Consider the following 12156-nt stretch of genomic DNA (forward strand, 5'->3'; position numbering starts at 1 on the left):
AACCTTATGGCTGAGATTTCTGGGAGTATGTGACTACCTAGCAACGCCGTACTCTTCGCCTTTGAATCAAGTCACCCCTCCTTTAGAACTTTTGGAATATCGTTTCATCAAACAACTGGTACTAAACTGGAATAGGTCACATGAAACAAAGCAAATTCATTAATAATAAACAAGTGCAGGAGCAATTACAATAGGGAAATAAGTTGAATGGACTTCGACATAAAAAGAAAATAAAGAAAGTACATCGAAAGAAAAATGACTGAAAATAAAATACAAAGCAGAAAATGCTAATCCATCAGTAGATCAGCCCATGTTCACATCATCATCCGAGTGTCCAGCCCCCGGTGTCCTTAATCCTTCAAAGATGCCATCCCCTTGATCTTGCTCGGTGGCATTGAAATCGTCAGTGATTTCCCTCCTCAGTTTCTCAACCCAACACTCCTCCGGCGGTTGAACATTCAGCAATGCATTAAGGGCTTCAGGGCTGAAATCAATGATCTTGCCCCAAACAAAAGATTGAAAGGGTGTATCAGAAACCCGTGCATTTGCAAAGAATTCGACGATCACGGTTTTGTTGTTCGCTTCATCGATCATCTCATTCAACTTCGTCCACCCTCTCCTTCGTAACTCAGCCTCAAAGAACGGATAATTCACAAGCTTTGTGAATTCAAACTTCCTCTCCCCCACAACTTCAAAACTTTTCATGGCTTTGTGGAACTCTTGGGCTTGGTCATTGATAAAATGAATGGCGTTTTTGGGTGGTTCGGATGCGGCACGAGGGCGTTTGGCTTTGCTTGTGGATGGCTTGGGGTTGGTGGCTTTCTTTGAGCGGGTGTTTCTTTGGTTGGAGGCCATTTGTGAGTGAAAGGAAGATGGTGAATGGGAAATTTGTGGAGTTTTGGAAAATTGGTGAATTGTGGAGGTTTAGGTTGATGAATGGATGATGAATTTGCGGTTTGATGATGTTTAGGAAGTGATTAAGATGATGATAATGAAGGAATTTCGTGGTTAGGTTTGTAGGGAAATTTTGACAGAGTAACGGTAGGAAAATGGGAATGGGAAGGATGGTGAAAAAGGCTGGTTTTTGAAACATCTGGGCAGCTTCCAAGCAAAATCGCGCTGCGGCCAAACACAAGGCGCGGCGCGATTTCATTAAAACAGGGGAAGTGCTTTTCTGTTCCTCAAAATCGCGGCACGCCAAATTACACAGAGCGGCGCGATTTTGATGAAACAGGGAGTGTGTTTTGCTTCCTCAGGCCAAAATTTTTTTTGTTTTCTTGAACAATGCCTGAGTTCATTGAATTTTTGAAAAACTTTTGAGGAGAGAATTATGCAAGACATCAGTACCTTGCATGATTTTCTTGGCAAGAGGTATATTTTGAACAAATTTTTAAACTTTCCTGCCTTGTAATAAAAGAAAAGAAAAATATTTTTGTATTTTTGTATTTGAAAGCAATAAAATCATACCTGAAAAATAAATAGTGGGTTGCCTCCCACCAAGCGCTTTCTTTTACGTCATTGAGCTTGACGCTTCAACCACTGTTAGGGTGGCAAATATGTCAGAAAGAACACATCATCCTTCTTCTTCCTCTTGTTTGGTAGGAATTCCATGAATTTGTAGCAAAGAAGTAGATGCTCCCATGCTCTCACTGTTAAACCTTTAGAGTTTAAGCTCTCCCACCGTAAAGAAGGACGTGCATCCATCTGCACACGAGTGATTTCCTCAACCTCCGTTGGTTCAGACTTCGGGAAAATGTCAACACTCCTTACTTTGGGATTTTCTTCCGCAACAACCTTGTGACATTCAGTCTCCATCTGAACTAGCTTCCTCTGAGACTCATGTGCTTTCTCAACAAGATCACCACACTGAAACATCAAACTTCTCAAATGAAACTTGATTTGACACCAAGAAATCATCTAAAATATTCTGAAGTTGAGTATTGTAATCGATGTTGATCACCTCTTTCTTCCCTTCACCATCACTACCTGGTTGATTCGCCTCATAACGACCACAACTCGAGATTTTGTTGTCCCAAATTTTGATCTTAAAAGATAGCATATATTTTTCATACTGCAACTTAGCAATCTCTTCTGTGTCATAGAGGAGTAACCTGTCTATCATAGCTGCAAAACTTGGATAAACTTTTCAGTAGCACAGTACAATGAGAAGAAAACAAAGAGCATAATATTTTTTTTTTATAAATATATATACAAAAATATAAAAGACAGAAATCCTAAATAATAACGTAATTGCCTTGTTGAAATAATTCAACAGTCCCCGGCAACGGCGCCAAAAACTTGATAGAGGTTTGGCAAGTGCACCAAATACTATCGAAGTAGTAAAATATCGATCCCACGAGGACTGTTTTTAACTTCAACAATTCAACTTTGTTATATAATTAGGATGTATAAAATTTATTTTTGTTTTGCCACTAGGCAGTAGATTTGGTTTGATTTTAATTAAATCAAGAAACAGAAATAAAGTTGATTAAGAAAATATGGAGAGAGAGATGAGATCAGGTCTGTCGAATCCTCTATGTTTCCCCTAATTGGTTACTGCACCTATTATTACTAATGATTCTCTAGTTTCACGATAGTTAACAAATTAGCCCTAATCAATCCCTTGAGTTAGGACCCTCTTTTTAAACTACAGCCCCTAATTCCTTAGGTGGTCTAATAATCATCAAAGGTTTAAGCACGTTAACCTAATATCACTAACGAACGATTATCCATTCCTAGACTAACCATGTTTATTAGAACAATTCAATTAGGTCTAAGTCGAAAGCTATGGTCAGTAGTCATTCGTTCTCACAAAATCATGTTTATATTTGATCAGGATATAAAAAGCATTAAGAACAATTGAATTGAATGAAAACTAGAATATCATTAATAAGTAATAGAGTTTCACAGCAACATGTATCAATTAGGGTTACATAGATTCATCTCTGACCTAATCTCTGAGAGATTTAGCTACTCATAATCGAGTTTACAAATAGCATAATCAATGAAATAATTAAAACATACATGAATTGGTAAAAGGATGAAGAAATCGCCCTTCTAGCCGTCTCTGATGTCTCAAAATCGCACTTTGCTCTCCAAAATCGTAACCCTTGTTCTTCAGATTGAGTGCAGTATTTATAGAAGTCATGGGCCTGACCCATCAAAATCGCGCCGCGCCATGTATATAGGCGTGCCGCGATTTCCTCTTTACAGGAAGTGTGTAATTTTGCTTCAAAAATCGCAGCACGGCTTGAAATTGGCGTGGCGCGATTTCCTTCGAACAGACTTCAAACTTTAAGCTTTTTGCACTCCAGAACAGTATAAATTGCATGAGAACTCTATCAAAATGTCACAATAAGTCCCTAATATTACGTAATGACAGGATGTCATCATAGGTTATGGAAATGATGTAAATTTTTTAATTGTTTGTGTAGATATGGCTGATCAGGAGCCCATTGATCCATCTAAGATGATTGGTGGTAGGCGTGCGATGACTCAAAGCCACCGGAGGGAGAGGCAAAGGGGGCACATCCCAAAGAGGGGAAGAGGTCGGAGGGCGGATGGTTCAGGGACTTCTCAAGCATCTGAGGCTTCTCAGGCGCATCCTGAACAGTCGCAGGTGGTTGATCCGACCCAGGAGGTGGAGTACCTGAACTATCAGGATCACCATGATGTGACTGATGGTGGGTACGACGAGCAGTATATGCCAGAGCAGCCGCATATGCCAGGGGAGCCAGACGAGGATGACATTGCTATGGCGGCTGCCCCGGAGGTGTTGCCTACGGACACTCCCTTTCCTGGAGGACCGCAGGACATATCTTTGCTTCACTCTTATCCCAATCATGTGGCATTGCCGCTTTGGTATAATAAGGATGACGTAAGTATTGTTTTTTTAAATGTTCTTTCTTTATGTTTAATTATGTGTGTGTTTGTTTAATTATTTTCTTTATTTTTTCTTTCTTGATTTAATATGTTTTCTTAAAATGTTTTCTTTATATGTTTTCTTAATATGTTTTCTCCATTTTATATGTTTAATATGTTTAATTATGTGTGTGTTTGTTTAATTATTTTCTTTATTTTTTCTTTCTTGATTTAATAAGTTTTCTTAATATGTTTTCTTAATATGTTTTCTCCATTTTATATGTTTAATATGTTTAATTATGTGTGTGTTTGTTTAATTATTATTAATATGTTTTATTTATATGTTTTTTTTATATGTTTTCTTACTATGTTTTTTTAATTATTATATCAACTTTTATTAATATGTGATTTTCTTTATATGTTTTCTTTATTTTTATTTTAGCATTTATTAAGTTTTAAATGTTTACATTGTTTAAACTATGTTTATTTTTCTATTTTTTCAGTGCCGCAAGAAGCGTGTTGTAAAGCCAATTAATCATGGCCCCAAGATTTTGAGTCTCGGACGTCCAAACCCCAATCAGAGATGGTTTTGGGATCCGCTTAGGGCGAGTGGCTTACATGACTTGGTATACTTGGGCTACGCCACTGTGCCTCACGCTTTGCTGATGACTATATGCGAGAGGTGGCATCCCGAGACCAGCAGTTTTCACATGCCCATGGGGGAGATGACTGTGACTTTGGACGATGTCGCATGTCTTATGCATGTCCCGATTGAAGGGCGGATGTTGGGCCACCGAAAGAAGATGTTGAGAGAAGAGGGAGAGTCACTGCTGATGAGGCATTTGGGTGCGTCGAAGAAGGAGGCAGAGAAAATCTGCAATACAGAGTATGGTGGGTACATTAGTTATCCAAAGCTGAGGGATTTCTATACGACGCACCTTGGTAGAGCTAACTTGTTGGCGGATACAGAGGATCCAGAGGAGCTGGAGGAGCTGGGGAGGGTTAGGACTTATTGTGTGAAGTGCTACCTTCTCTACTTGGTTGGATGCTTGTTGTTTGGGGATAGAAGCAACAAACGCATCCAGTTGATCTATTTGACGACTATGGAGGACGACTACGCGAGGATGCGTACTTATTCGTGGGGAGGGATGGCACTTGCATACCTTTATGATGAGTTAGCTCATGCCTGCTTGCCCGGAGACAGACAGCTTGGGGGAAGCGTGACACTGCTCACTGTAAGAAAATTTAAATTTAAATTTTATTTTGTTTGTTAACTATTATTATTTTGTTATATTTTGTTATATTTATTTTGTTTCTTAACTATTATTATTTTGTTAAATTGAAATTTTATTTTTTTAGTTAACTTTAATTTATTTATAAATGTGATTTGTATGGTTTGTGCAGGCATGGTTTTTGTCGCACTTCCCTAAGTTTTACACTGTTGATCCAAACCCGGACTACATTGAAAATTTACCGGTTGCGGCGAGGTGGACTCTTCATAAGGGTCATGGAGAGGGGGCCACGTATCGGATGGCACTTGATCGGATTACGTTTGATGACGTATGCTGGAGGCCATACGAAGGGCACAGGGAGTTCCAGCCTTTCGAGGAGGTATTCTGGTATTCTGGCTGGATCATGTGCGGCGATCGTAGGGTGTACCGTCACCTGCCGGAGAGGGTATTGAGGCAGTACGGATACGTCCAGTCCGTACCTAGACCTCCGACGGATGTTCCAGAGCTGACACCGGCTGAGATTGTGCAGGCCTTCGTGGACTTCAGCCCTCGTACGCTTAAGGAGGCTGATTGGGGTGAGCAGGCAGGAGAGCAACCATGGCGTATGGCAGAGGGCTATGTACGATGGTACACGGTTGTGTCTCACCCTCAGATTTTGCCACTTCTTCCGGGAGATGTTCCGAGGCCTCCAAATGAGGAGCAGATCGTTGCAGAGCAGTGGGAGCGGTACGAGACGAGAAGCTCCCCTGACACCTATGACATGGTTAGTGGCGCTGTTGCCCATGCTGATGAGTTTTTGGGTCAGGAGGTGATGAGCATGACCCCTCAGCAGTTGTATGCGGCCTTGCAGGATGTTAGGCAGCAGATCGCGCCGATCATTACCAGGAGGAGAGCCCAGAGACCGAGGAGGAGGCACCAGCAGCCCCAGCATGACCAGGACCAGCAGTAGGATTAGGACTGCTAGTATTTTTAGGATTTATTTTTAGGACTTGGTGTATTTTCATGACATTTGGCCGTTTTGTTAGTACTTCCAGTACATTTGTTGTTACTTTGTTTGGATGACATTTTTTTATGACAATTGCTCGTTTCCGTATTATATTTTCAATTTCAATTATGTTTGTAATTTTATTTGACTATCTTTATGGTTTGGCATCGAAACAATGTGTTTACAATGTGTAAAAACACATGTAACAGGTTCTGCCTACAACAGGTTCTGCAAATTCTGGGTTCAGGACGACTCGGCAGTTAACTGCCGAGGAAATGATGAAACCGGCGGTAGTAAACTGCCGAGGTTTTCCTCGGTACTAAACTGCCGAGGTTTTCCTCGGCACTTAACTGCCGATTTTTTTTTTAAATTTTTTTTTGTTTTATTTTGTTTAGAATAGAATTGTGGTAGAAAATTATTAGAAATTTTAAAAAAATTATTTTATGTTATTTAAAATATTGCGATAGAGTGAATTCCAATAAATATTGTGATAGCGTGAATTCGAATAAATATTACAATAGCATGAATTCGTTCGAATAAATATTGCGATACAGGTTTCGTTACATTACATAAACGACGTATTTAAAAAAAAACAATTACATTACATTCCTGAATGTACCTTCCAACTGCAACAATTATCTTACCACTGAATGGGGCAAATTCAAACTTGCTAAGCAGCAGGACTCCAACATTCGATGGTCATCTCGAACGATGGTATTCAAGTGCCAACGAAATGAGGTCCATTCCTTGACACTTGAATACCATCGTTCGAGATGCCCATCGAATGTTGGAGACCTGCCGATTAACAAGTTTGAATTGCCCCATCCAGTGTAAGACAATTGTTGCAGTTGGAATGTGCATTCCAACTACAACAACTGTCTTACCTCTGAAATGGGGTAAATTCAAACTTGCCAAACAACAGGACTCAAGCATTTCGCCTCGCGTTCATGCTTTCCTTTGAAAAGAATAAATTTTTGTCAGATTTGATTTAGATGATGGTATTCAAGTGCCAACGAAATGAGGTCCATTCCTTGACACTTAATACCATAATCTAAATCAGTCTAACAAGAATTTAACCTTTTCAAAGGAAAAACATGAACGCGAGGCGAAATGCTTGAGTCCTAGCCGTTTGGCAAGTTTGAATCACCCCATTTCAGAGGTAAGACAATTGTTGTAGTTTGAATGCACCTTACCCTAACTAATGACGATCTTCTAGCGGAATCAAGTTGTTGATGATATCTTCAGTTGATCTCAGCAACGTCACCCGCATATCGATCCACTGGAACTTGGTGTGCTCCCAAAACATACTCGTCACGTTTTCGTCGTTCTTTAACTCCACCCAAGTGAATGATACGCTCCCCTCGTCGAGCTTTAGACGTTTATACCGAACATTTTGCACCCTTCTTGTGTCTCTTGGGTTGACTCCTTGGTTGAATTCATTCAGTTGATCCTTGAGATCTCTTAACGTTACATCAAGGCACCGAACCTTCAACCTTTGAGGTTCTCCTCCGTTGAATGTTGCATGAACGTCGATCCATCTGGCCATTGTTTCAAATCTACGCACATAGAAATTTAAAATAATCAATGAAAAACTCATTCAAACATTTCATCAAACACTTAATGTGCAAATTATACATAGACTCTAAAAATCATAAAAATAACCCTAAAATGTAATTGTCTAAAAAAAAAAAATTAACGTAAAATATAACAAAATTATTCAAATTATATTTACTCTTAAAATAAATCATATAGTCTTACTAAAATAAAATAAAAAATATAAAACACCAAATTAAAAAATAACCCTAAATTTTTTAAATTATAACATAATCATCATGCAAACATTTTAACAAAATTAATCAACTAACATCTAATCTAAAAATGATTTATAACATATAAATCTAATTAAAAACTAAAATAAAAAATTAATTTAAAACACGAAATTAAAATATAACCAATAAACTTTAAACTATAACATAAACATCATACAAACATTTTACTCTAAAAATGAATTATACTATGTAAATCTACTCAAAAACTAAAATAAAATAAATCTACTCAAAAACTAAAAAATAAAAACATTTATAACAACTAAAATTTAAGTTAATAGCATTATAATGGGTTATGATAGAAGACACCTTTTGTGAAGGTGTCTTTTATCAAGTTACTCTATGAGCATTTGCGAAAAGACACCAACTTACTTTTATGAAGGTGTCTTTTAGCAAAGTTATAACTAAAAAGTGAAAATCACACCTTAAGGTGTGACTTGATAAAAGACACCACCAAAGGGTGGCTTGTAACATAACCCCATTGTAATTACTTACTTGTGATTTTGTTGAATAAATTTGGTTGGATTTGGTTGGGTTTTTTAGAGAGATTTGAGAAAAAAAATTTGAAGATGTGATGAATAATGGAGATGAGAGAGATTCTGCCAGACTTGTAGCAGAAGATCCTCGGCAGTTAACTACCGAGGAAATCCTCGGCAGTTAACTGCAGCCGGATTTAAAATTCCTCGGCAGTTAACTGCCGATGGGGTAAAAGCGTATTTTACATGTGTGTCTCAGCATTCTCTAATGTGTCAACAACAATTTTCCATGAACTCCTTACATTATTCCCCGAAATATGTTGCTATCTAATTTTTGATAAGGAACAATTGAAAAATTTGTTTAGCGCATACTGTACTTCCATTATATTGTAAATTAGTATAGTGTATGTTTTCTTTTACGGTGGATAATATAATCGTTTGATTTTGATACTTTTACACCCTTTGAAAAATCTGATATTATATTAAAAATAACTCAATTGATAAAAAAAAATATTAAAAAAACTCATACATTAATATTATTTTAAAATGATTTTGTGATAAATATTCATTTAAGATTTTAGATAGGTTCAAATAATTATTTAAAATGAGGATGAGATGTTTAATTTTATATACAATTTAAAGGATAATTTGGTCATTACACATTCAAAATCAATTTTGATTCAAACTATCCAAACAACTTCAACTCATAAGAATCACTTTTAAGTGAGTATATCCAAACATAAATCAATTCACATCAAACTCACTTTTAACCAAAATCAATTCTCTAAAACTCAATTTTATCAAAATCAATTCTCATCACCGCTGTACCAAACACACACGAATTCGATGGATTGGTTCGACTTTTCTTTTATAAAAAAAGTATCTTAATTGATACAAACTCGAAGCTACAATTTTGACTTTTGAAGAGAGATGTTACAATTCAAAGCTATATCATTCAAGTGTATAAAAAAAACTTCAATGATTTACATTATGCTTTCATAACTCTCAACAAATTTTTTTTTGTAGTTAAGCTTGTGTCAACACGTGTTCATGGCTTTTTATGAATATTCTTTACTGTAATGATCTTGCCTTTTTTATTCTGTCCTCTAGTTTCTCTAATTTATGGATGTTTAACATGATACATCATCCGGTCACTATTATAAGCAAAAAACAATATTGTAGGTTCATTCATTTAATGATGTATGTGGTCTTTATTATATACCACATACATCATTAAATGAATGAATTCAAAATGTTGATTTTTGTTTATAATAGTGACCGGAGGGTATATCTTTCACCATATGATTTTCTGAATATTTAGAGTTAGTGATTATTCTAGGACTTTCACTCCATTGGTCATCAACAAACTGTTCAGTTTACATGATTTTGCTTTTATAGTATCGAAGAATATATTTCTTTGAAAAGAGGTATTCATAAATTGGATATGTTGCATTCATACATAGAGCCATTGAAAAGTAGTGTACTATTTATAGTATAGATCAAGAATACTCATTCCATCTCAAACTAATTGTCTCTGTACCAAAATAACTGTCGTACCAAAATAACTGTCCTGCGGCCGGAGTATAAACTCCGGACCTTGCATATATTATGAATTGTGTCTATCAACTGAGCTAAGCTGTACGAATTTCATTTAATTTAACTACTTCATTAACTACTTACTATTAATAACTACTCCATTAACTACAATTAATAAGGGTATTTTAATAAACGATACTAATCTTACAATTGAAATCAACACAATTAATCATTTTAATAATTATGTACAAACCTTAAACGAGACGGAGGGAGTAATTGTGTTATCTAGAGGGTAATTTGAAATTGAATCGTCAGATACGAGTTAGTGTCTTCAGGGAAATTTCTTAGTCAAGGCAATTTACGATCTAATATGATCACCGAATGAATTGACGTTTATATCCTTCGATCTTAATGGAATGTTTTGAACCGTGACTGAGAATTTCGCTTCATTTTTTTTTTTAAGAACTTCGCTTCATTTATTTGATGAAGTAGCATTCCACCTTCAATCAATAGGAATTGTTTTGAACAATGATTTATACGTCAAGCTTCACTTAGTTTTGAGCAATGCGTCTTGCTTTCAAGGTCCAGATTATTTTTAACTAAATCATCATGTATATATGATTTAATTAAGAATGGTATTTCTTTGGTCAATCATACTTTCACTTATAGATTAAGAAACACTCTAGTAGTAAACATGATTACTTGATCATTAGTTTATCATAATCTTTTGTGATTACTCAACTGAATATCACTTATATTATTACTCCTAAATTGCTCTTAATCCATGCTACCTTAAAATATAGTAGTCATTAATATACTTTAGTTACTAACCAAATATTTCATTTAAATAATTGTTTAGTAGACAAATTGTTTTTTACTTTGTTATCATCAAAATATGAATAGTAAGATATTATACCTGAACCAACTTGGTTCTAACAAAACACACACAAGTTTTTCATGGCAAAGCTTCTCAATGGAAACACATAAATTAGGTTGATATAATCTTTGATTACCATGGAATGAAAATTACATAATCCAATTGGATACGTACATTGGAACAAATATTGTCAACCAAATTCCAAAAGATGATTGGGTTTCCCTCTCCCCCTTTTTTACAATACAAAACAAGGTTGGCACATTCTTTCTTATCCATATTCTCTAGTATTATATTATTGCTTGAAGGCAGGTTTATTTCCCTTGTGGGAATGTTCTAAACTATAGGAATGTCCATCTATCGAGTTACATAGAGAGAAGTGTCCATGAAGACTCATGGGTTCTTAATCTGGGAATTTGTCACCTTACTAACATCTAGGAGGATAATTAGCTTCCTTTACATAATGGGTTCAAGATTTGATCCCTTAAACCACTTGATTCTAATAGAGGGTGGTTCACACAACATATCAATGCTTCTTTTTTTGCCTTTTGAAGCCATGTTAATCTTATAGTTGACTCTTCCTATTTCTTACCATATGGATACTTTGCTTTGGGGTTCTTACAAGGAAGGTAATTTTCATGTTAAAAGTGGTTATTACTCTATTAGACAGTTAACAACAAATATAGTTAATGGTGAGGTGAGTAATTGAGTTACATAATACACAATACCGATCCAAACAAATACACTCAACTAATTCTCATGTGAACAATCATATTCATTTGTCCTCAAACAAACTTAACCTCAAAGTTAGAATGCAATGATAAAATACTCTTAATACTAGAGATCAAGACACTAAATTTTGAGACAAACATGTCTTCGAGAGAATAGCCTCGATCAAAACTTTAGAGTCGCTTTCAAAGATAACATGTTCAACACCTCTTTTACAAACCACTTGAATTACCTCAAGACTCAAGTAATGTCACAACCTCTTCTTCCATTGGCTCATTCTTCTAGATTTGTATGCAAGCACAAAATCTCCATCGTTGTTCCAAATACAACAACCAAATACTTATTTAAAACGATAAAATGCAAGATCGTTTCTATTATGAAAGAAGTCATCCCTAATAAAGACAATAACATGTACAATACTCCACGGGAGAAACTATGTAAGCTAAAAGGATGATCAACAAGTTTATATATGCACAATAATTATCTTCTCTATAATTATGAGAAACAATATGAGGAGACTTGAAAGAAGATATCACTAATTGAGAATCACACTCAATCCACAGTTTTCTCCATTCTTTAAAGCAGAACCCGACCTAATGTATTTGTAGGCTTAAAGTGGATTTTAAAATTGAGGCAT

Source organism: Medicago sativa, chromosome 8, assembly GCF_051527215.1.
Source record: "Medicago sativa cultivar Bolivia chromosome 8, Bolivia_mono, whole genome shotgun sequence".
In the NCBI taxonomy this organism is placed as follows: Eukaryota; Viridiplantae; Streptophyta; class Magnoliopsida; order Fabales; family Fabaceae; genus Medicago; species Medicago sativa.